Source organism: Zalophus californianus, chromosome 5 (assembly GCF_009762305.2).
Source record: "Zalophus californianus isolate mZalCal1 chromosome 5, mZalCal1.pri.v2, whole genome shotgun sequence".
Taxonomy (NCBI): Eukaryota; Metazoa; Chordata; class Mammalia; order Carnivora; family Otariidae; genus Zalophus; species Zalophus californianus.
In genome coordinates this window covers 21,213,281-21,236,023 of record NC_045599.1, presented here as the reverse complement: position 1 = coordinate 21,236,023, position 22,743 = coordinate 21,213,281, and the positions used below count along the sequence as shown (strand labels likewise).

The window sequence follows — 22,743 nt, the reverse complement described above, 5'->3', positions numbered from 1 at the left end:
GGCGGCGGCGGGGCGGAGCCGGCCGCTCGGCCCGGCCCGCGGCCGCCCGGATTCCTGGAGTCACCGCGATTGGCTGCGGGCTCCGCCAGTCACGGGTTAAAGGCACCCCGCCTCTGCGGGGGCCGGCCCAGGGCTGGCTCCGCCCCGCCCGCCGGGCGGCCCCGCCTCCCTCCGGAGCCGGGTAGCCTCAGCCCGGCGGTCCGCCTCATTCGCTGAGCAGGTCCGTGAATTGTCAACGCGTTCCGGGCGGTTGCTGAGCCGGGGCGCCCGCCGGGCTTGTCGTGCTCCCTCGGAGGTACCTGCCCAAACCGATGTGCGGGGTTCGCTAGGGCGAGAGCAGTCGCCGGTTCGCGGCAACTTGGGATTCAGGACCCGCAGCAGGGGCGTCGGTTTGCGATCCGGACTCAGCGAGGAGGGTGAGTGGCCGCGCGCGAGGCGAGCGGCTCTTTTTGGCGCTGTTCGGCGAGCGGGTGGGGGGGGGGGGGGAGTGGAACTGAACGGGTCTTGGCGGGCGTCGGTGCGTCCGTCCGAGCGTGGCCGCTGTGGGGAGGTCAGGGCCAGGTGGGATTTACTCCTTGCGGGTGTCTCCACTCCCGAACTTGTTTGAGAGAGTCTCAACTCGGTTCGGGACGCGGCTCTGCGTTCTCACCAACTTGGCATGTTATAATTGCCATCATTAGGTGGGGCCTGGGGACGCGTCCCCTCGCCCTCTGCGGCGGCTACACGCGCGCTGGGGGCGGCGTCCGTGCAGTTCCTAGATGGCTTGAGGACGGGTTTCTGAAAAATTAACCCCGCGCGGGAAGCGGTGCGGCGCGATGACCCGGCGGAGGTGTCTGATCCGTAGCCTGAGCCCAGCGACCATCGTCTTCGGGGTGGGTCTTCAGCGGTCAGAGAACTTAAGTGACCAGCTAGGGTCTGTAACGGGGGCGTCAGTGCTTTGCAATTGCTGAGAGGAATTGACAGCACGGATATTCAACTTTGTAAAGTAATCACTTTCTCTTAGCACTTGTATCCACATCGCTCATGAGGTGCTCGGACCTCCACATCACCTGCAAGCTGTGCCCGAGGCACTTCGTTAGGACCAGGGGGGAGCCGCTGTGTGTCCCAGTCAGTGCAGGGAGCCCGGGAGAATCCGCGACGAGACAGTGAAAGGGACACCAGGCTGGTCGGTTGGTGTTTAAGTGATGAAGTTGTGACAGGAACTGACAACGCTGGATCCAAGGTTATACCTGACACTTCGTTTGTGACTCAGTCTGGGATATTTTTCCTCTCTCTGTCGTAACGAGAAGGGCTCAAAGCAGCTGGTTTTTCTGAGGGCAGTTACATACATGTAGTTTGTATTATGTGTGGACTGACTAGAATTAAATACTAATATTTTCTTTTAATTCTTACTGGATGTGAATGAGAGCTTACTGAGCGTCCTGGAGACTTGGGGTACACAATTTGGGAATATTTTGATCTTTGAAAATATATAAAAACGTTGAGAGATATGACTCTTCATGCTTGTATATGCATATGGAGATGTGCGTGTGTGTGTAAAATTGATAGGTGAATAAGAAATATGTGGAGGGGGAAACAGCCTTGAACTTGCTCTGGGGCGGGAGAGAGAGACCCTCCGATCTATGGGGTCTATGATGAGCGTGTGTGTATGCATGTCCGAATCTGCCTGGTCTGTCTGGGTCAGTGTATATGTCCATGAACTTTACGAGCATTTAGTTCAATACCATTCGGTGCAGATTCCGAGTTCCTGTTTTACAGCCCAGCAGCCGCCAGCCGGCCCGGCCCATCTGTTAAAACAGAACATGTACACTTCAGTCACTTCAGTTGGAGCACTAGGGTGGAGCGTGGGTAGGGGGGCAACCCTTAGTAGGAACAACATGCTACAAACAAAGACTGCCTCTCAAGTTCTATTTTCATTCAGTATTCAGCCTGTACTTGCGATTTGGTGAGGGAGAAAAGGAGTGTTTGACTCTTCAGGAATGGCACACTACATTTTGTGAAATAATTATAGCCATGGTTTGGGGAAAGGGAGTTTATGAGAGAAAAAATGAAATCCCTCTAGAAAAGAAATGTGGTGCTTGTCACATTACCATGCAACACTGGTTTACTGCTTTGCAGTAGCATGTATATCAGAAACTGTTTTCTTTTGCTTCTTAAGAGAATGCATTAAAACTGAATTGTTTTGCACCAAAAAAAAAAAAAAATCCTTAATAGAAGTAAACAGAGCTGTATTGCAGAGGTTATTTAATCTACTAGAATTAAGACTGCCTTAGTAATTCTAATGAAACATGTTTTTAGGAATTTATAACCTGGATATAAATTCATGTGCAGCCTAATCACTGGTTGCAATGGTTCACAATTTATAGTTTAAGAAATAATAAAAAACCTTTATCACAAAAATTCTGATGACTAAAAGGGTATGGGAGGAGTATAACAGCTTAATAAGTTCCTGCAGCCAAGTGACTGATACTTAAAAAAACCATAAATTCCTTTAATAACATAATTCCTTCTGGTGACAAAATAAGGGCAATATTTTTGAGAAGCACAGTTGATATTTTTCCCAATAATTTTATGCTCATAATTACATTTTAATAACAGTGCTTATTATTTATTATATGTGGGCAGAATAAACTGGAATGTTTCTTAAGAACTCATCACAAGAAGTATTGTTTTCATTTTTATGGCACTTAAAACATTTTGGGGAAAATATGCCTATCTCTAATCTGTGAGTGTCTTTGAATTTCTGATGGACTACAAAGACAAAATAATTCTCCTGCCTTGATATGGATCATCGGAATCAACTAGGTTGGTCCTTAGAAATTCAGTTTGAGGGCTGGACTCTGTTCTCTTGGATTTGATTCAGGAGTCTGGGGTGGGGTTTAGTAATCTGTATTTTGAACAAGCACCCCCCCAAGTGATTCTGATCCCAGGGTTCCTTTCACCACATTTTGAGAAACAGTGGAATGGTGTTTACGATATAAAAGAATGATCATAGTCTGTGGGTTAATTTAACAAGTAATTGTTCTGATATTTCCAGATGGCATTTACCAGCCTTATGAAATTTATAGGCAACACTCTTTAACACTCTGTCCTCAACAATGGCACCTTTGGTTCTGTGTCCAGAAGTGTTTTTGGAATCCTCAGCTATCTCTATTCCAGGTTAGCCCCAAGTCTAAGGAAGTCTCTCTGGAGAAGCAAGGTAATTTAAGACCTCTCCCCGGTCTTAGTCCCTCTGTTCTGTATTCCAAGTCCAGTGGGTTTCTGGGGTGCTCTGAGGGGACTTTGCCAGTCATAACTCACATGGCTGGACATTTCTCCCTGGAGAATAGAAGAATCTCAGTCCTCGGGAGGACATTCCAGGCTTGGAGATTAGAACCTCAGCAGGACTAGTACTGATTTACCCAAGATCGTGGATCTCCTTGGGAAGCCGTGGCTGATCTGCCTCTTGGTCAGGAGAGTGTCCCTGGGCCAACTATCCAGAGACCTAGGTGTTCCCATGTTCCACAGCTCATTGTAGAAATATTCTGAGCTGCCCTTTTAATTGGATAGATAGATCTTCCAGCATTGTGGAGAGATAGGTTGAAAATTGATTTGCTACTTCTCTTTCCAAATCAGTGGGAATTTGGACTTATTAATGATTGCCTATCAGTTTGTATTTATAGTTGGATACTGACATTCAGGGTCTGTTCTCCCATTTCAGACTGGCATAATTCTCAATTTAAAACTTCTAGGTAAGGTTTTAAAGAGAAAGGATCTATCAGAAGTTGTTGACCCCTTCCCTCTTTGTACCTCCATGTACTTAAAAAACCTAATGACGTCTCAGAGGTCAGAAGTGCCTTGAGTATTTACACACCTGATGACAAAAGGATGTGGAGAGGCTGGGACACTGAACTTGGATTGTTCCAGGCCACTGGATCATTACTGGGACTTTCACGGAGCAATTTCTGTTTTAAGAAACACTTGGCAGGCATGTTTATAGGTCACTTATCTTAACAATCCTTTGAGTACAATGATCCTTTTCCCACTTTGTTACAGATGAGCAAACAGGAGCCACAAAAGAATGATAATATTTAGATCCTGTCTTTCACATTCAGAGATAACACCAATAACTGAGAAATTGGCCTTGCATTTGAATTATTTTTATTTAGCATCATGGAGATAGGATAGGATTATGCTTAGTCATTCGTATCATCTACAGTTTTTTGGGTTTTTTTTAACCTCTTTCTTCAAATTTATTTTTATATTAAATGTGACCTTGAAACAGTTTTCTTTATAAAGTTTACCACCATATATGATAATTGGTTCAATGACCCTAACCTTAACCAGCCAGGCTTGACCCAGAATGGCAAATAATTTGCTAAAGGTCACAGAGCACAATGGCAGCAAAGCCTATATGTAGAATTCTTTGGACTCATTATTTTAGACCTGTACCATGCTGCCTATTGAGTCCTCTTATGCTGCTAGTAATGTTTTTATGCTGGCAGAATAGAGTTGTTTATATTTCATTTGCCCAGATTCTGCATGATGAATGGACCTAGAAAATTTTAAAAGCCTAATGTATAATCACATCCCCTGACTGTACAATGGAATTTGTGTGCCTACTTAAAAAACTCTAGTAGAATGCTACTTTTCTTGAAACTGGGCCATGGGTCACTGCAAGTTTCTAAGCAACAATTCTTTTTTTTTTTTGGCCATGGCATACTTCTGACAAAATTCTTTGGTAAAAGGAATTTGACAAAGGCTTTTCTAGTTTTCTACCCTTCTTTCCCCACTCCTATTTCCATGGCAAAATCTACCTATAAAATATTTACTTTTCAAGTCGGTCTGCCTCTTTAACATTTCCTAATACTTAAATGTTAGCCATTTTGACTATTTTTCCTCCAACATGCCCTTATCGGGCTTCGACCTTCACTTCATAGTATTTTGGGCCTAGTCACATCCTCTAATGTAGAACAGTCACTGAGCTATAGAAGTTTTACTTGAGCTTGAGCTTTGTGGATTTAACTACAACAACAATAAGAAAAAAAGAAAAGGAGAATACTCAAAGTCATGTTGATAAGTGTGTCATATTAGGTATTCCAAGCTTATAGTTTCCATGGGAAATTTAAGATCCAGATGAAGGAAGTGACAGATGCACTCATCTGTGGCCTTGCAGACAGACACTCTTCAGGTACAAGCTGAGGAATATAACTGAAGACAGCATCCTAGGTTATGGAAGAAAAACAAATGTTAAGCTCTGAGAAAAGAACTGACAAAAAGTGAAGGGTTGGGGTTAGATGGGATGGGGAGAGTGGTGGGAAAGAAGCACCTCCAGTAAAATACCAGACAGAGTGGTAAGAAATTTATACAGGTGCTGATGGTTTGGGGTTTCTTGGGGGCATTGGATTCTGTTTTATATTGTCTTCACAACCCGCTCGCCCTGCTTGCTTTAAATAATTTATTATAGCAGCAGGCCTTCCTCTGGTTAGTTTCCTTTTTTATAACTTTTTCCTTCTCATCTCTGGGTCTAATCAGAGGCATACATAATCGTGCGGCTGCTCTAGAGTACTTAGGAAAATCCATGATCAATATCGCTACATTATCAACCCAGGCTGTTGTGTTCTATTTTGCAATGTTTTCTTCCCTGTTATATTAAGCCAGTATCTGTGTTTTAAACAATATTTTATTAATCTTTGCACAATGAGACTATGGGCTTATTCTTCTTGGCTGGGAGTATCTTTGGAGTAATCCATCATCAGAACACCATTGATCTAATGATGTATTTATTGCTCACAATTGTAGCACTGGCAAGAAACCCAGTACGGTTCTAAACCAGTATGGTATCTAAAAATTTGATTAAAAAGAAATCAAGTTTTTGCAAGGCGTAGCCATCCGATTATGTTAGCAGCTGCCAAGTATATTTTATGCTAAAATATACAGGCATATTTCAAGTGAGCAAAATGTGATCTTTTCAAAAGCTTTTAAAACTTTTTGCTATGAGATAAGTAGAACAAGAAGATGCCTCATAATTAGAAAAATTCTAAGTGGACTCCCCATCTCAGCCAAAGGTAAGGTACAGTATTTTTTCCAGTTATATCCTTAGACACTAAAATGGATAGATTTATCTGTTTCATTGACAGTAATAAAAACGGTGGTGATGGGGCACCTGGGTGGCTCAGTCAGTTCAGCCTCTGCCTTCGGCTCAGGTCATGATGCCAGGGTCCTGGGATCGAGCCCCGCACCGGGCTCTCTGCTCAGCGGGGAGCCTGCTTCTCCCTCTCTCTCTGCCTGCTTGTGCGCTCTCTCTTTCTGACAAATAAATAAATAAATAAAATCCTAAAAATAACCCAAAACAACAGTGATGATAAGAACTAGCTCCTAAACTTATAAATAAATGAAATCTTTAAAAAGAACTAGCTCCTAGGGGCGCCTGGGTGGCTCAGTCGTTAAGCGTCTGCCTTCCGCGCAGGTCATGATCCCAGGGTCCTGGGATCGAGCCCCGCATCGGGCTCCCTGCTCCGCGGGGAGCCTGCTTCTCCCTCTCCCACTCCCCCTGCTTGTGTTCCCTCTCTCGCTGTGTCTCTCTCTGTCAAATAATTAAATAAAATCTTTAAAAATAAATAAATAAAAATTTTAAAAAAAGAGAACTAGCTCCTAGTCCTTTAACGATTTTCTGGGTAATCATTACAAATCAAAATTAATGAACAAACAGTAACTGAGTACCTATCATGGGTAGTACCTCTTTTTCGAGTATTAGCGCCTTTGGGAAGCTTTTCCGTGTCCCTCTTTGGGCTGATTGTACACTGTCAGCCAAACCATCTCTTGTAACCCCACTCCCTCCTGACTGGGAGCCCCTGGAGGGCAGGGCCCATACCTCTCATCTTGTAGCTTCTCAAGAAAGGGCATGTAAGAAATAGTTGCTAAGTGCGCTAGAGGCTACAAAGAATTACAGGTGAACACTTGCAAGGCCTTCAAAGGATGTGCACAGGGATACTCACCACCAGTTGAAATGGTAGTTGATTGCTATCAGTTGATTGATAACGGAATCCTAGCGCCAGACTTCCAGCTCTAGCCCCCGTCTCAGCACTTCATGTAACTGTCATCCATTCCTGCTCGTTCATCTTCATAGTTCCCCTCTACTCCGTTCCTGCCTTTCCTCCTCTTGTCACTACCTCTCTGTTGTGACGTCTTCAGGAATGTCTCCAACTCCACCCGCTCCTCCACTAGTCTGGCCATGTCCACTGGTTCCCTTTTTTGTTCTCATACTCCTTTTTCTTTTTTTTAACGATTTTATTTATTTATTTGAGAGAGAGAATGGTAGAGAGAGAGCACGAGAGGGAAGAGGGTCAGAGGGAGAAGCAGACTCCCTGCTGAGCAGGGAGCCCGATGCGGGACTCCATCCCGGGACTCCAGGATCATGACCTGAGCCGAAGGCAGTCGCTCAAACAACTGAGCCACCCAGGCGCCCTGTTGTCATACTCCTTGTATCCTATCTTGAACAGGCAGCTCACTCCTGTGCCCCACTTTGAGGCTTGGGGCAGCCTGAGTTGCATATCTTTTGAAGTCTCAGATATACTGGTTTCTTTTGCCATCCAGGGCAGCCATCTGGCTAGCTTTGGCCATGGGAGGTCTGGGGGCCGAGGAACAACAAGATGGTTGCTGGGCTGACAGGCTGCAGAAAACCAAAGCTGAGCATAATGGGGAAACTCGACATTTGTGAATGAAGCTTTTTTTAAAAAAATTAAAATTCCAGCAGATTTTTAATTTCAGAGACAGACTTTTATAGTATTTTTCATCTCTAAATCTTTTGTTCAAGAAGCATCCCCTGCGCAGTCATGTACATGATATCATCTGATGGCTTAGGTAAGTTCTTACCTCAGTTCTTACCTCCGAGTGGCTTACTGAGCTACTGAGCTCCTGCATGGACCATGTGTCCAGGTGGAGTTTATGGAACAGCCAAATTAAGCATAACTGCCCCAGGTCAGGGCCTTTAGGATAGCCCTTTTATGTTTGATCTTAACGCACTTCAAATGACTGCAAGAGATCAAGGACCCCTATTTTCTGTCTCATCTGGGAGATTAAGCCTCAGTGAACATAGCTGCTTTCTTCTCCTACCTGCCAAGAAAATATCATTAGAAACCGGAGTGATTACATCTAAAAGTTTTTAGATGTTCAAGGCAACAGAGAAGATGAGCAATCCTAGATGAGGTCATGGACTCACTGGTTTCTTTTGGATCTTGTAAGTGAGGAGCACTTGCCCCTGCCTGTCCCAAGGCTTCTGCTTTCATCTGGGTGCTGGGCGCTGGGAGGATGGGAGGGTGGCTCCACGAGGGGGGAGGCAGATGTCTGTGGAGCCCCTCCCTATCCCTGCGACCAGTGGAGGTTCTCCCTGTGCTGCTTTCCTTTGGCATTTTCTCAAGTCTGTGTTTCAGTGTCCCATAAAGCAAATCTTCCTCTTCTACTTTGTGAATATGTTACATAAACTGAGGTTCTCACAGCCACGGAAGTTCTCGGCCTTAAGTTTCCCTGATTTTGACTTTTCTCCTTCATGTGGTCCCACCCCCCACTCATGTTTTCCTCTCTTTAACTTTCTCTCTCCCTTCCATTCAGGTAAGAGCTCTACTTTATAAAGGCCCTGTTAGAATCAATGTTCCCATTAATCTTTTCCCTGCAGGAGTTAACCACATTTTTGACCATTTTCAAAGGACTTTCCTAGAGCATGCCAGTATGTCTTTCCGATGCTAAGGAGACCCCAGTTAATGCGGCTTCTCCTCTCTGGGATATTACACACCCTAAACACAGTGTGGAAGCAAATAGCCTCGCAAACCCTCAGTTTTTACCAACCTCACCCACACTTGCCAGTGACACCCCCCCTTATCTAATCACTCTTACTGCCCCCTGCTCACTTTTTGTGTCGCTAAGAAATAATATTACAAGCCTCTGCTAGCAAGAGACATATTCATGACAACCAAGGAGATGAACCTGTCTACAAATACCCCAGCAAGTATACGCTGAATCAGGAAAAGGACAGGGCTTCCCTGATATCTTTACAGACAGGATATGTGGACTGATGCATCTCTTGCTGATAAGCTCATAATCTGTTGTTCTGTTTCTCTTTTGAGGCTGGGTCATTCATTGCCTTCTAGCTAACATCAACAGTTGTCACTTTCTCCTTTCCCTTCAAAACTCTGGCCAGTGAGTTTCAGGTTTCTCTCCTTCATTTATTTGACTTAATTTTTATTTGTTTGTGTCTCAGGTTGTTTAGTCTGGTTTACCTACTTAAGGTGTGTTGTTTCTAACCTCCGTAGACATTTTTCTACCGCTTTCCAGCCCTTGATAGCATCTCACAATTAGACACCATCCTTACATTGAATGCATTTCCATTTTCGTAGCGGGTCAGTAATGAAGATGTTAAGTGGAATCCTGATAGTAACCCTTTCAAGAGCTAAGGCACCATTTGCTATTCTGTCTTAATTATGGTCTCTTAGCTAATTTTCACCAGTTATAATATCCACCCCATTTGATAAGTAATGTTTCTCAAATACTGTACAAAATTATGAAATCTATGTGCCTTATATTTTCTGCTCTCCATTATGGGCTAAATTTATAATTCTATAATTTTCTTATAGGAAAAATACTTAATTAGACTGGAATGGCTAATTTGGTTTCAAGCCATACTGCTTTTTGCTTATTGTGAACCATTAGACATTTATGTGATCTTCTATTTTACCTCATTCTCAACCCCCACCAGCAGCTCTCCCAGCAGTAACCACACTCTGACCTTTCCCTCTACAGTCAGTTAGCATCCATGCTTTTTTGGTAAGATAGGTATTTTATTTTACCGGTCCCTGATATTTTCAATTTTAAAATAACTCTACGTAGCTGAAACAAAAATAGCCAAGTGTCCTATTATGATTATGATATTTCCCCCTTCCTTTCTAGGCAGGTCTGTCTCCTGATTATAAATCATAATATTGCACCTCTTCTCTAGAGTGCTTCTGCCCCCTTAATCATCTTGTCCCAATGGAGTGTGAAACTGCTTCTGCTTCCTTGGTATCTGACCTGTGCCTGGGATCTGGGCTAGTCCTATGTGGTCCCTGTTGAAATTCTTATAATTGGGTAAGGGCTCAGAATTGGAAGCCTATGGAACATAAGCCCAGTGAGGGGTGTGCTTCACTTAGGTCTTCAGGGAAAAACATATAAACCAGGCAGGTAGAAGGTGAAAGTCAAAATTTTTAAACAGATAGAGAAAGTCAGAGATAGACTATTTGGTACCAGCTACTTAGGCCAAAGCCTCATCTTCCTTTTGTGATTTCTGGGGTGTCTTTCCCTTGGGCTTTTCCGGGAGACTATCCCAGTGTTGTAAATTAAAATACTGTATCACCCCACATCCAGAATTTTGGAGTTCGCTGAGCTAGATTCAGAAGTCCTCGTTCCATTCCTGGAGCTTCCCAGAGACAAAGAAACAAGTGATGTTGCCAAATGGAAGTGCCCCTATAAAGGTGATATGGTCCACTTGCTCGGAAACCTTCGCCACACAACACAAGACACCAATTCACATTGACCTACACCATAAGGGAAGTATATTATCTCATGTGAGAAGTAGGGCAGACAGCAGGATGAGTTGATTTAGTGGCACAATTACCTCATCAAGGCTACAGGTTCCTTTCATCTCTCTGCCACGGTCATCCTTAGGGACCACTTCACTCTAAGACTGGTTCTTGTCTTCTTGGCAAGATGGCTGCAGTTGTTCAGATGTCACTCGTGGGCATGGCCATATCTAGAGCACAGAAAATGGACCACTCCCTCCCAGGGTCTCCTTTTGAAGGAAATTAAAATAGTACTAAGAAGAGTCTGAGAAGTCCTGTCTTCTCATCTCATTGATGGGAACAGTATCACATGCTCCATCTCTAAATCGGCCACTAGCAAGATGTTCTCCATCATTGCTTGAGGGAGAGAAAAACCACAATGCAGACTAATTAAGGCCAGAGAAATGAGCCAAGATCAATAATTATTGTGATTAGAATCACAATAAACCCTAATGAATTCAAATGTACTAATTTATGTCTATTTGTACTCAATAAGTATATGATCTTTATTGAATAAAAAAGATCAAAACAATTTGCTGATTTCTCAATTCTGTATTTCAGATATATTATTTTGCTGTATTGGTCCACTTGAATGTAAACATTTTTTATTAACCTTATTTACATATCAGCATTAACAGTAATGATAATTACCGATGATTGTAACTGGCCATGATTTATTGAGCGCCCTTTTATAAATTAGGAATTTAGCATCTGAGAGGAGCTAGTCATTTGCTGAGCTCCCTTACCTACTGAGTGGTTAAGCTAGGATTTAGACTTAGGTTCTTCTGCCCATGTCCCTTCCCTGCTCTCCATGGTTTCTCTTTGCCCAGGACTACTCTTGCCTGCGTCCTGGGGCCCTGCCCATCTCTGTGACCTCATTACTTACCCTCTTGCCCTCACTAGTTTTCCAACCACATAAACTGGTCTCATTCTCACCTCTGACCCTATGCATATGCTGTCCCCTCTGCTTGGATCACACATCCTCAGCTCCTGTGGCTCTCCATTCTTTCCCTTCAGGGCTCCCCTTCACAGTCCCCTCCCAGGACCATCCCCACTGATCTACTTAGGGGAGCCCTTCCCCCATCCTCTGTTCCTGCTCCATTTTCCTTTTTCCTCTATCGTAGTTACCATAATCTTATATAACTTACCTACCTGCCTACTTGTTTTTGTCTGTTCCGACCAGAATATAAGTCCCACAAGGACAGAGACCCTGGCTGTATTTAAAATGAATGAAAAATCAAGTGACTAAGTTAATGAAGAAATGAATGTTTAGACGTTTTGACCTCTGATAATCCACAGGCTGCCTTTTTCTCCCACACGAGGACTGAAGGAGGATGACAGTTGCCATTGAGCTGAGTACACGCACTTTAGATTTTTCTCCCATAAAATCTGGGAACTTAACAAAACCTACTTTTCTCTCTCTCTCTGAGGGCACAATAAGAGATAGATATCAGAATTCTTTGGGGAAAAGGTAGACTTGCCATAGTAGTATTACATAAAGGTTTTAGGGAGAGCTTGGTAGAAGAGGAAAATTTGAGTAGTATTCTTAGCTGCAGTTTTTATACTGATTATAGTTCTAAGGATGCCAACTCCTTTAATGTTAGGTATAAACCCTTAAAAAATGGAGGTAGACATATAAAGCTGAACTGTAAATTGGAAGAATTATAATTGCTTGATAAGGGCGCCTGGGTGGCTCAGATGGTTAAGCGTCTGCCTTCGGCTCAGGTCATGATCCCAGGGTCCTGGGATCGAGTCCCGCATCGGGCTCCCTGCTCCTTGGGAGCCTGCTTCTCCCTCTCTCTCTCTCTCTCTCTCTCTGTCTCTCATGAATAAATAAATAAATAAATCTTTAAAAAAATAATTGCTTGATAATTTGCAGTGGCAAATTAAACAAAATTGTTTTCTCTGCTTATGCGTAATTTTTCATGTGAACTCATGTATCTACCAAAATTTATTCCTAGAACTGTGTTCTTAATTATTCTGATGTAATTATGAAGGTGCAAATTGAAAAATAGCTTTACCTCCCATGTTAATTTGGAAGGGATCGACAGAAGTGAAGCAGTGCCTTCCTGAAGTCCCTTTTCTTTGGCTTTCAGCTCAGGACCTTCCAAATAAAATATCTTCTTTTCTGTTTCCCTTTCTTTGTCATTCTGTGGCCTGTTGTGTCATTTGCTAAATACGTTGTGAACCATTATTTTCTGAGGCTTCCAGTGTGACTTTACCACTCGACCAAATAAATCACCATTTCCCCCTTTGACAGGAAATTCACACTCCCCTCCGATCTGCTCATCTTCGCCAGATCTTTCCCCAGGTGACCTCGCCAACCATGGCATCTCTCTCTGCGCGGGGTATCAGTCTAAACCCGCTTGGCGCCATTGTCTGCCTTCTCGGCTTCCCGCTATCACAAAAACCTGTTAGAGTCGTTACTATGAAATATACTTTGCAGCTAAACTCCTTGTATCAGGCGTCTAGAAGCAGATCGAAATTTTATGGCGAGTAGAAATACATCTATATTTGACAGTAATTTTTAATCTAGTTCTTCCAGATTCTTTTTATGTTTTGCATCAGAGACAAGTCAGAAAAAACTGAAGGGGGAAGAAAGGGCAGAGGATATTTTGAGGTTGTTCACATGGCACTTTTCCCCTGTATGTTCTGGCAAGGACCCCTTTCTTCCTCACTTTATAACCTGGGTAGATTTGCATGTGTAATTGGGGAAGAGCCCATCAGGATCCAGGTGACAAGGAGATGAGTAATCAAAGGGCTGGGTCAACATACCATTATTATTTAAATTAGGCGGGTGCATGGTCTATATAAGCTCTTGAGAGACTTGCCTTTGACAGGTAGTTTTCATATACAGTAGATTGGCCCTTTTATGGCTTGACAAAGGCTTTGTTTCTTTCTTTCTCTCCTTTTTTTTTTTTTTTTTTTTTGCTTTCTAAGCTGTGTGGGTGGGTGGGAAACAGCATGAGGTTATAGAAAATGTATAGCAAAAGCAGTAGCAATGAGAAAGAATCCATAATGGGTACACACATATTGCTGGAATATTTCCCAAGTACTTGGGGCGGGGGGGCGGTTGGCAATGAAGCTTCTTTGGCAGAGGCAAAGTAGAACATGTGCTTTTCCATGTGTGAACACACTGTGCTTTGAAAGGTCCTTTATGATTCACAAAAGCAGCTGCTTTCGAGCTGGTGTAGCCACAGAGTTTAGGAGACTCCCTGAAATCGGTGTATTGCAGACTCCTGGCATTTGTTTTGGTGATTGGGTTAAGTTTTGGGAATCTGCTTATTCACAAGGGACAGGGAACAAGTTCTCTTCATTAGAGTGTTGGATCCTTTGTTCATTTTTTTAGGGTTCGTGGATCAAAGTTAGCAAGCCTTAAAATTGTGAGCAGTCATCTGTTATGTAACATGCATACGTACAGGCATAAATTTGTAGAGATGGCTCTCTTTTTAATCTTGAAAACAATGCGTGGCAGTTCTACTTTGCCTAGTAAATCTACTTTCCTGAGTTACTGGTCAGACATATTTTGGGGTATTGTAAGGCTTCCTTGCTGGACATTCATAATCTTATTATACATTGTGTGTGGTGACTTTTTAGTTTTGATTGTAGTTTTACCTAATAAATCCTGTATTTTTGTCTTTTGTACACTTCTATTTCATTTCTGAGTGCTAGCTTCTGTCTACTCTTTTATGATCACTAATAAGTTATTTTCATTCTTCTTGAAGATTTCAAACCCCAGTAACACCAGCAGTGTTGTTTCCTATCACTTTTAATAAGACTCATTTGTTTCCAGTTCCTCGAACAAGATAAGCAACTAGGACATGATTCTTTCACTTTTTGCTAGTTTTTAGTTTATTGGATACTGACAGAACGTAGCATTTGCACGGTTTGTTTAAAAAAAAACGTGATAGCTTTGTTTTTAACATGTCACAACTATTATGTTTCTAAATGACAAAGCAAAAAAGATTACCACAAAATAAGATTAGTGTGGATATCTTGAACTGGAAATCATTTGAAATGTTTCATGGCTACACTTTGTGCTAAATATAAAAATAATTGTGTTTCCCATGTGTGAGCATCAAAAGCCCCAGTTGGAAAATCACATGGTATAGCAAGTAGGTCACTATTGATGGTAGAACATGAGACAGGAAATGTCACGGCTAAGATTAGAGGCCCAAGCAATATGTCTCGCCATGCTTGCTGCATTGTTCATCCTAAGTGGAAGGACTCAACAGGGTATAACTAACTTTAGCCCAATTTGAAAGTATTAGCAAGGATAGCTTTTAAATCTGTCATTCCCATTTGTTTTTAGATAACTCACTTTCCCAGTTGGGCAAAATAATTGAACTGCTTGGATTTGCACATTGGCAGAACTCTGAATACCAATTAAAATGGCAGCCTTAACATTCTAAAAGTATAAATGGGAGGTAAAGGTGATACTCAGCTATACAAAGTCGTAGCTACAGATTTACCTGGTGTTTGAAATCATGAACTAGGAGTGAGCAACTAGTTAAAAATGAATTCTCTTAAAATCTCATGTATCTTCATATTTGAAGGTGAGGTGGTGCGGGGATGTGGGGGGACACTTTTAGGAAATCCAGTTACCTTTCCTCTTCTTTTTTGAGCAGTAGGAGGAAGATTTATTACTTATACATGGGAATTTTCACCACAGCGTGTGTCTAATTTTGCATACATTTGCATATTCTAATGTTTAAATAAAAGGCTAGGAAGGAAAACCGTGTTCTCCTGCGTCTGCCCCCATGAGAGACCATACCTTGTTTGGGGGCGGTGAGGGAGGGGAGCAGTCCAAGATGGAGCCTCAGATTCAGAGAGATACCATCCCCTCCTGCTACATTAGGCAGTTGAACACAAGCCCAGAGAGCCCGCAGTTGTTTGGATGAGTGGCTGGAAGCATGCCGAGATGATTGAATTTGAATCCGTCGCTCGAGTGCCGAGTATTCGTTCACTTCTAGCACAGAGTCCTTCCCAGAAGTAGCCCGGCTTACAGAGTCCGTGTATTCTGCTTGCAAAGTCTCACTTCTTGAATCTCAGCGGCCTTCCTGGGCTCCCATTTTTTAAAGGTCATTAATGCAGATTAAAACCCTCCACTTTGAATGAGGATTATTTCATGCAGGTTATAACTTTCAAGAGGGGAGGTGAGTGGTGCGGAGGCTCAGTGGAGTAAGTGTTTTGACAGGGTTTTTACTTTTTATTCCTTCTCCAGCTTAAATGCAAAGGCTAGATTTTTACACCTGATCCAGGGATAGAATGCTGGGAAAGGGGTGGGAAGCACAGCTCTTACACAAATCTCTCTGGAATGAAAATTTGGGGAATGGTTTCCATTTGGCAGTAAGAGGTATTGGCTTCTGATGGGAGAAAACACAAGCGATGTGATAGTTGAGACTGGTTGTGCCATTGTGTGTCCCTGGCTCTCACCCCTGATGAAGCTAGCTGCTTGTGAGCTATGGAGTTAGCTCATTTTCTAGACCTCTGTCACAGAATGTCCATTGACAGGGGTTGGCGGGAACATCCTGGAAGATATTTTGGAGCGTGTAAAACAGATTTTTGCTTTGGAAACCGTTGGAAAAAAAATCCCTTTTCTAGTTTTAAAAATGTATGAATAACTAATAAATATTTACAACTTCAGGTGCCTTGTGGACCTCTTTACCATCTTAGGAAATTGGTTATCTATTTTTAGTTTCTGCTATGAGATTTCTCTTTGATATCAGCATAAATGACCGCATGGCCAGGCCACCCATTCTGCTTGCACCCCAGTTGGAACCCTGAGCCTAGTCCTGCCCCACCTCTGACTAAAGGTAGACGTAGAGCAAGGCACCAGGCACCTTTCTGGAAAAGGAATGGAAAACTGGATTATTTCTGTGATCTCGTTCCGGTGTTAACACTGTATGATTCTATTCATCTTTCAAGCCTGTTTATTTTTCCTTTCTATAGGGAGCAAGATGTAAAACTGTCTGGTTGGTAACTTTTAATTGTAAGGGGGATACTCACCAAGTGACTAGCTGGCTGGTTAAATCCCTATTTAGGCTGTTTCTTTTATTTGTGTTGTATACAAGAGCTGAAATACAGTGTGTCTGATCACAAATTCCAAGCAAGAGTAACCAGTAGGTTTCCTAGTTAAGTGCAAGAAGAAGTAATTTGGGGGGGGGGGTTGGGAGTGCTAGGTTGTGGAGTCCTGGTTTCATAAGAAAATAAAGAAAGGAAATCCAGAGGGTTACTGGGTGGCTCAGTCTGGTTAAGCGAAGGTGATGATCCCTGGGGGTCCTGAGATCGAGCCCCATCGAGCCCAGTGTCCCAGTGTGGGGCTCCCTCCCTGCTCAGTGGGAAGTCTGCTTCTCCTTCTCCCTCTGCCCCTGCCCCCGACCCCTCCCCACTCGTGTTCTCTCTCTCTCAAATAAAAATAAAAAATAAAAATCTTTAAAAAAAAAAGAGGGGGGAATCCAGTATGCAAACATGTAACAGAAATACAGTCAGGATTCACACAGTTAATAACCTCTGTCTCTTTGTATAGGAAATACACTATCAGTGCTTATATACCTGTGTGCAAGGAAGTAGCACAAATAAAAACTTCATTTGGCAATGCCTGGGTGGCTCAGTCAGTTAAGCATCTGTCTTTGGTTCAGGTCATGATCGCAGGGTGCTGGGATCGAGCCCCCAAGAGGGGCTCCTTGCTCAGCAGGGAGCCTGCTTCTCCCTCTGCCCCTCACCCTGCTCATGCTTTCTCTCTCTCTCTCTCTAAAATAAATAAATAAAATCTTTAAAAAAATAAATAATAAATAAAAATAAAAACTTCATTTGTAAGAGCCTTCTTGTCACTTTCCAAAAAAACTTGATGAAAAGGGTATTATAATTTTAATGGAGAGACAAATAATCCTTTATCTTTAGTCTCTCTGACGATAATATTGGTGGAATCTCCAAAATACAGAGAACTACCTAGATTGGATTATTTTTGTTGTCGTTTTGTTAATAAAACTTTTTTTCCAACAAAAGAGATATACATCCCTTTCCTCAAACACAGACATAACCAATCAACTCATTTCCTAAGGGTAAATTACCCTTAGCTTTTGTGAAGCACTCTCTGGATTTGAGTGGTTGACCTCTGAAAGGAACTGGGGGCTTTGGAATCTCCTGCTTAGGAGTTCTTGATGGACAGGAGAGAAGCTAGTTTTATTGGAGGAAATTTGGATGGACAAATTTGGGAGATAATCTTCTGGTCCTGTCTTTACTTTTTTTTTTTTTTTTACAGATTTTATTTATTTATTTGACAGAGAGAGAGAGACAGTGAGAGAGGGAACACAAGCAGGGGGAGTGGGAGAGGGAGAAGCAGGCTTCCCACGGAGCAGGGAGCCCGATGTGGGGCTCGATCCCAGGACCCTGGGATCACGACCTGAGCTGAAGGCAGACACTTAACCCACTGAGCCACCCAGGAGCCCCAGGTCCTATCTTTATTTTAAAAAGCTTCCTATCTTGCTTTAAGTTAGTGCCTTAAGAGATTTTACTTATGGGTAACCAGATCTTGCTGCTGTGTATAAATAATTTCTCCGAGATGTGTATGACTGTCCTTTCAGACTCTTGAAAGAGGCTTTGGCCCTTGGATTGGGTCGTCTCATCCACTGCCTACCGTATGACTTTGTTACTGCTGGATGCAGTCACTCACACTGACTTGCCAAGCTCCTGCACCTCACTATGGCAAATGTGGAAAACCAGGCTCAAAGAAAGTAATCCAGGTGATAAAAGACTCTAAATTTAGAAAACTTTTCCCTTCCACATAATGGAATACAATTTGTTTCTTCTTCCCACACAAAACAGAGCTGTCCAGAACAACCATGAAAACACATGACCCGGTCCCATCCCTCCCACTTGCAGCTGTCAAGGCTTCTGAGGGAAATTTGTGTGTGTTGAATAATTTTGCTTTGCAACACATTATAATCACACGCTTTAATGTTTGTTGAGGCTGAAAATTGCCAGTCCATCTGAGGGGTGTGTGAATGTAGGCTAATGGGGAGATAGAGACTTGTCAACCTTACCAAGTTCTTCTGAATGGATTCAACCAGACTCTCTTCTAGGAGGCAGCAGGAGAGAACTCACCTGGGTGACCTGCCTTCATTCCTCACTCACTGGGTTTTTGGATGGAGGGTTTCTCCAGAGCTGCCAGGAAACAGAAGTTTGGGGATATCCAGGAGTTCTTTGAGCACTCAAACAATGACAGCCAGTATCCTTCTAGGATTCCAAAAATTCCATTAATTTTTTAATTTTTGAGTTGGAAATGGCACTAGGGATTATCCACGTTGGGGTTTCCAAAGAGGAGTTTGCAAGATAAACCATTGGAGCATGGGAAGAAACCACTAGAATTTCTATTCATTTTTTATACCCCCAAAATAAGAAAAATTAAGTTTTACTATTGTATGAATTGACGTTTGCACCCTCCGCTGTTCTTTAGGTCAGAAGGCCCTATATTCTGAGGGAGAGGTAGGTTTCCCTCAACAGGCAGTGTTGTATTTCTACATGTCAGGTTAAATTAATTTGCATAATATTAATTAGTTTCAACTAAACTAGCCCTCAACAACAACAACAACAAAAACCAAGGCAAGTAGCTTAAAAAGATTCTGGCAAAAACAAAAACAAAGTATGAATTTGAAGGAAGCAAGAACAAGGGAACAGTTTGAAAATGGAGTTCACACTCTATTGTAGGACAAGCCCTTTGTTATCCAAGATACAAGCCCCCAATTTCAAAACCCTCAAGATGACTAAATGAAATATAGATTTACATGTACTATCATTAAGAATGAACATATTGGAAGGAAGTGTATGCTTTGCCTTGAAAATTTTCCTAATGATAATATGAAAGGCCACAATTAGAAAAATATGGAGAATAAACCCTGCACTTTTTAACCATGTTTAAATTCACCTACTGATCTTTATAAAATTACACTCAATTAAATGGTGTTCTGATGCCTGTTTTGAAGTTTTTACTTGTATGCAGAAGTGAAAAAGCTACATATCTTTATAAACACTTGTTCTTCCTCCTAATACAAGACCAGATAAGATACTATGCTGAAAACTATCTAAAATGAGTTTCTTGGGGCGCCTGGGTGGCTCAGTTGGTTAAGTGTCTCCCTTAGGCTCAGGTCATAATCTGGGAGCCTAGGATAGAGCCCTACTTTGTGCTGGGCTCCCGGCTCAGTGGGGAGTCTGCCTCTCCCTCCGTCCCGCCACCCCCGCCCCGCTCGTGCTCGCTCTCTCGTGCTCTCTCTCTCTCAAATAAATAAAATCTTTTTTAAAAAAATAAAATTCTCTGTCACAAAGTGCTGCAAAAGTATTATTGAAGCTATTACCGAATCTTGAGGAAACATAATACCATATTAGAACAGGTTATGGAGGGCAGAAGACTTGTTTTACACTTGTAAGTTGTTAGGTCTAGCCTATTGTATTTATTCGTTTCTGCTTTACCAGTGCAATACATGAAAAGTGCTCTTTTTTGGTGAGCCACCGCTAGATGAGATTCATTCACAATCTTTATGAAAATGTTTTGTGAGAAAAACCAAGTAGTGTTTCCTCTTGAGAAGCAGCTGTTTCTTAGAAAAGGATTCCAGGGTGAGGTTACAAGAGATAAATTCATTCACTGCATCATTCATAAGGAAGCTAGCGCAGCCAAGAATTTGAAGCCAGAGGTATACAAAGTGCTGCAGGAGGATACTTCATAATTAATTTTATAAAACACAAACCTGTAATATACAGTATAGTTGAAGCAATACAATATTTTGTATTAAGTTGAGAAGGGACCATGAAAATCGTTTGTACCTCACAGAGGTTTGCTGGTTATCTTATTGAAAAATAATTGAGTTGTCAAACTTAGAGATAAGTTACATTCATTTTTCTTTTTTATAAAAAGGAAAGCGTTCCATATTTTGTTAACCATTTCTGTGATAATAAACACCTTCAGTAGTTTGCTACCTAGAGGTCATTTTTTTTAAAACACGAAGCATAACTAATTTGTCCTTTCAAGATAAAGGTGTCATTTTAAGAACAAATAAAAAAGTAACTGAATTTTAAAGAAACTTTTAATATAGAGAGAACACTGCGGAAAACAGTGTTTGGAAATGTTTACATTGTGATTTTTAATTATTTATTTATTTATTATTTTATTTATTTATTTATTTATTTTATTTTTTGCTTAAAACTGTGAGAGCTATTGCAACCCAGCTCCAGAGAATAAACTGAGCTTGGAACTAGACATTCAAATTAACATATCACAAAGAATTATTCTAGCTTTTCAAATATGAAGCATATTTATTTATGTTATTCTTGATAAAATACTGATTGTTTAGTTAGTGTGTACTCTTAGATATATTTAAAGAAAATATTGTTTTTTTCATATTTACCTTGTACTTTTGTGATTTTGATGCTTGTTTTATAATGTACCTAATATAATATATTGTACATATCTAGCACATAAGCATGGCACGCATGCTCAAAAGCATTTTAGTATTGGGATTCATGATCCAGTAATTTTGGAGACTACTGCCCTTGACTAAAGATTCTTAAATCTTTAAATTTTGGGGGGGGGCAGGAAACAGCCACAGAGTCTTTGAGACAATAAAAGATATGTACTCTCTTTGGGAAAAATTATACATACATGCTGCCAAAAAAAATTTTGTCCAGAATTCAGGGTGATCACATGCCCACTGAGTAGCTGTTGTCACAGACTCTAATAAAGCCCCCGGATGAGGGCAAGAATGCCCTAAGGAGTTATGTGACTTATTCGGGGCTGCACAATGACATAATCTGATCTTTCAATCAAGACCTGCTGAGCGTGTGTCATTACAGGCTTCAGCCTGGCTGCTAAGGATGCAACTCTATCTGGGCCCCCAAGGAATCCACAAGTTCAGTGGGGACTCCATTGTGCAACAAATAATCACGATACCATTTGCGTTTAGGAGAAACTTGTTTATTTGACCGACATTAAATGACACCAACTGTGTGAGAGCATTTTGCTAAACTCTATAGGAAACAGAGAGATGGGTAAGGCAACCCTTGTAGATAATCAAGTGCCAATTACTTGCTCCAGCTTCCAGTGCTTTCTCTAATGCACCTTTTATATTACTGAACCTCCTGATGCTCCTCATTGGGGTCTGCAGCTCTGTTTCCTTCATGCACTAAATGAGAATGTACAAGTAAAGGGAGGTGAGGCAGCAGGTCATCCTCTTTCCTATTTCTAAGCAACCAAAGCTCACCCTTTGGGTTTATGTGCACGAACATGCAATTCTTTGCCTGTGGAATACAGAACTGAACTCTTAGATAAATTGGCAAATGGAAGAAAACAGGGAGTAATAAAGGAGGTATGGAATGTTATAAGCTTCGTGATCTCTTTCCCCAAAGGCCTGAATCTATGTAATGAGGTAGTAGAACAAATTCCTGCTGAGTCTGAATTTATATAAAAAAAAAAAAGGAGTGATAGGAATAAAGTAAATGCAAAAATTTTTTTTTCTGCCCAGGTCATTAGTTGATAATATTTTTCAAGGTGATACCGAGTTTTTTCCCACAAATATTGGGCTCTTTGTAGGGGCTAAAAATAAACAGAGCAGCCCAGGGAAATAGGCAAGCATTATTGATCTGTGTCAGGGCCATTTCTACTTTAATGTTTGCAAAAGGCACAGCCCAGTTTTGCAAACCTATTTATAGAGAACACCTCCTTTGTCTCTATATATAGATGATAAAAACAAGGTGGATTGTCAGGTAACTTTGGTTTATGTTAGGAAATGGGATGGGGGGATCTCCTTCAGAATGAGTGAAGAGGGCTGATCGCTTCTCTTCCTGGGGAACAAAGGAAAGAACCATAGGATCCAGTGTCTGCGCCCACATTGCCCGTGGACATACTTCTGGCCAGAGTGCCGCCTCCAGTTGGTGTTTACCTCTCAGCTGCCCCAGCCTCCCTCCCCCTGTGCTGGGAGCAGGGGCGAAAACAAACAGGGCGCCTCCAAGACCCCTTCCGCCCTTCTGTCCGTGTGGAGAGGTCGAGCTCCCCAGTGCTACTGACCATACTTGTGTGCCCACATGTGTGGGCCCCTGTGTCTGTGAGCACGTACGCACACCTGCAGTGTTTTCCTGGGATCCTCTCTGACGTTAGGTTCTCCATTTTTTTTTTTTTAATTTTAAA

The 22,743-nt window shown here is 42.0% G+C and overlaps 1 protein-coding gene across 5 annotated transcripts in view; it reads left to right on the top strand.

Moving 5' to 3' along the window:
- The first annotated feature begins 137 nt into the window (after positions 1-137).
- MARCHF3 (membrane associated ring-CH-type finger 3) overlaps positions 138-22,743 on the top strand; it is a 131,500-nt gene continuing 108,894 nt past the window's right edge. For 4 of the 5 annotated variants that reach the window (XM_027605404.2, XM_027605406.2, XM_027605403.2 and 1 more), the window contains exon 1: positions 138-416. The gene's annotated coding sequence lies outside the window, so the exon portion shown is untranslated. The remainder of the gene's footprint in view (positions 417-22,743) is intronic. The other variant, XM_027605402.2, reaches the window with a different exon arrangement.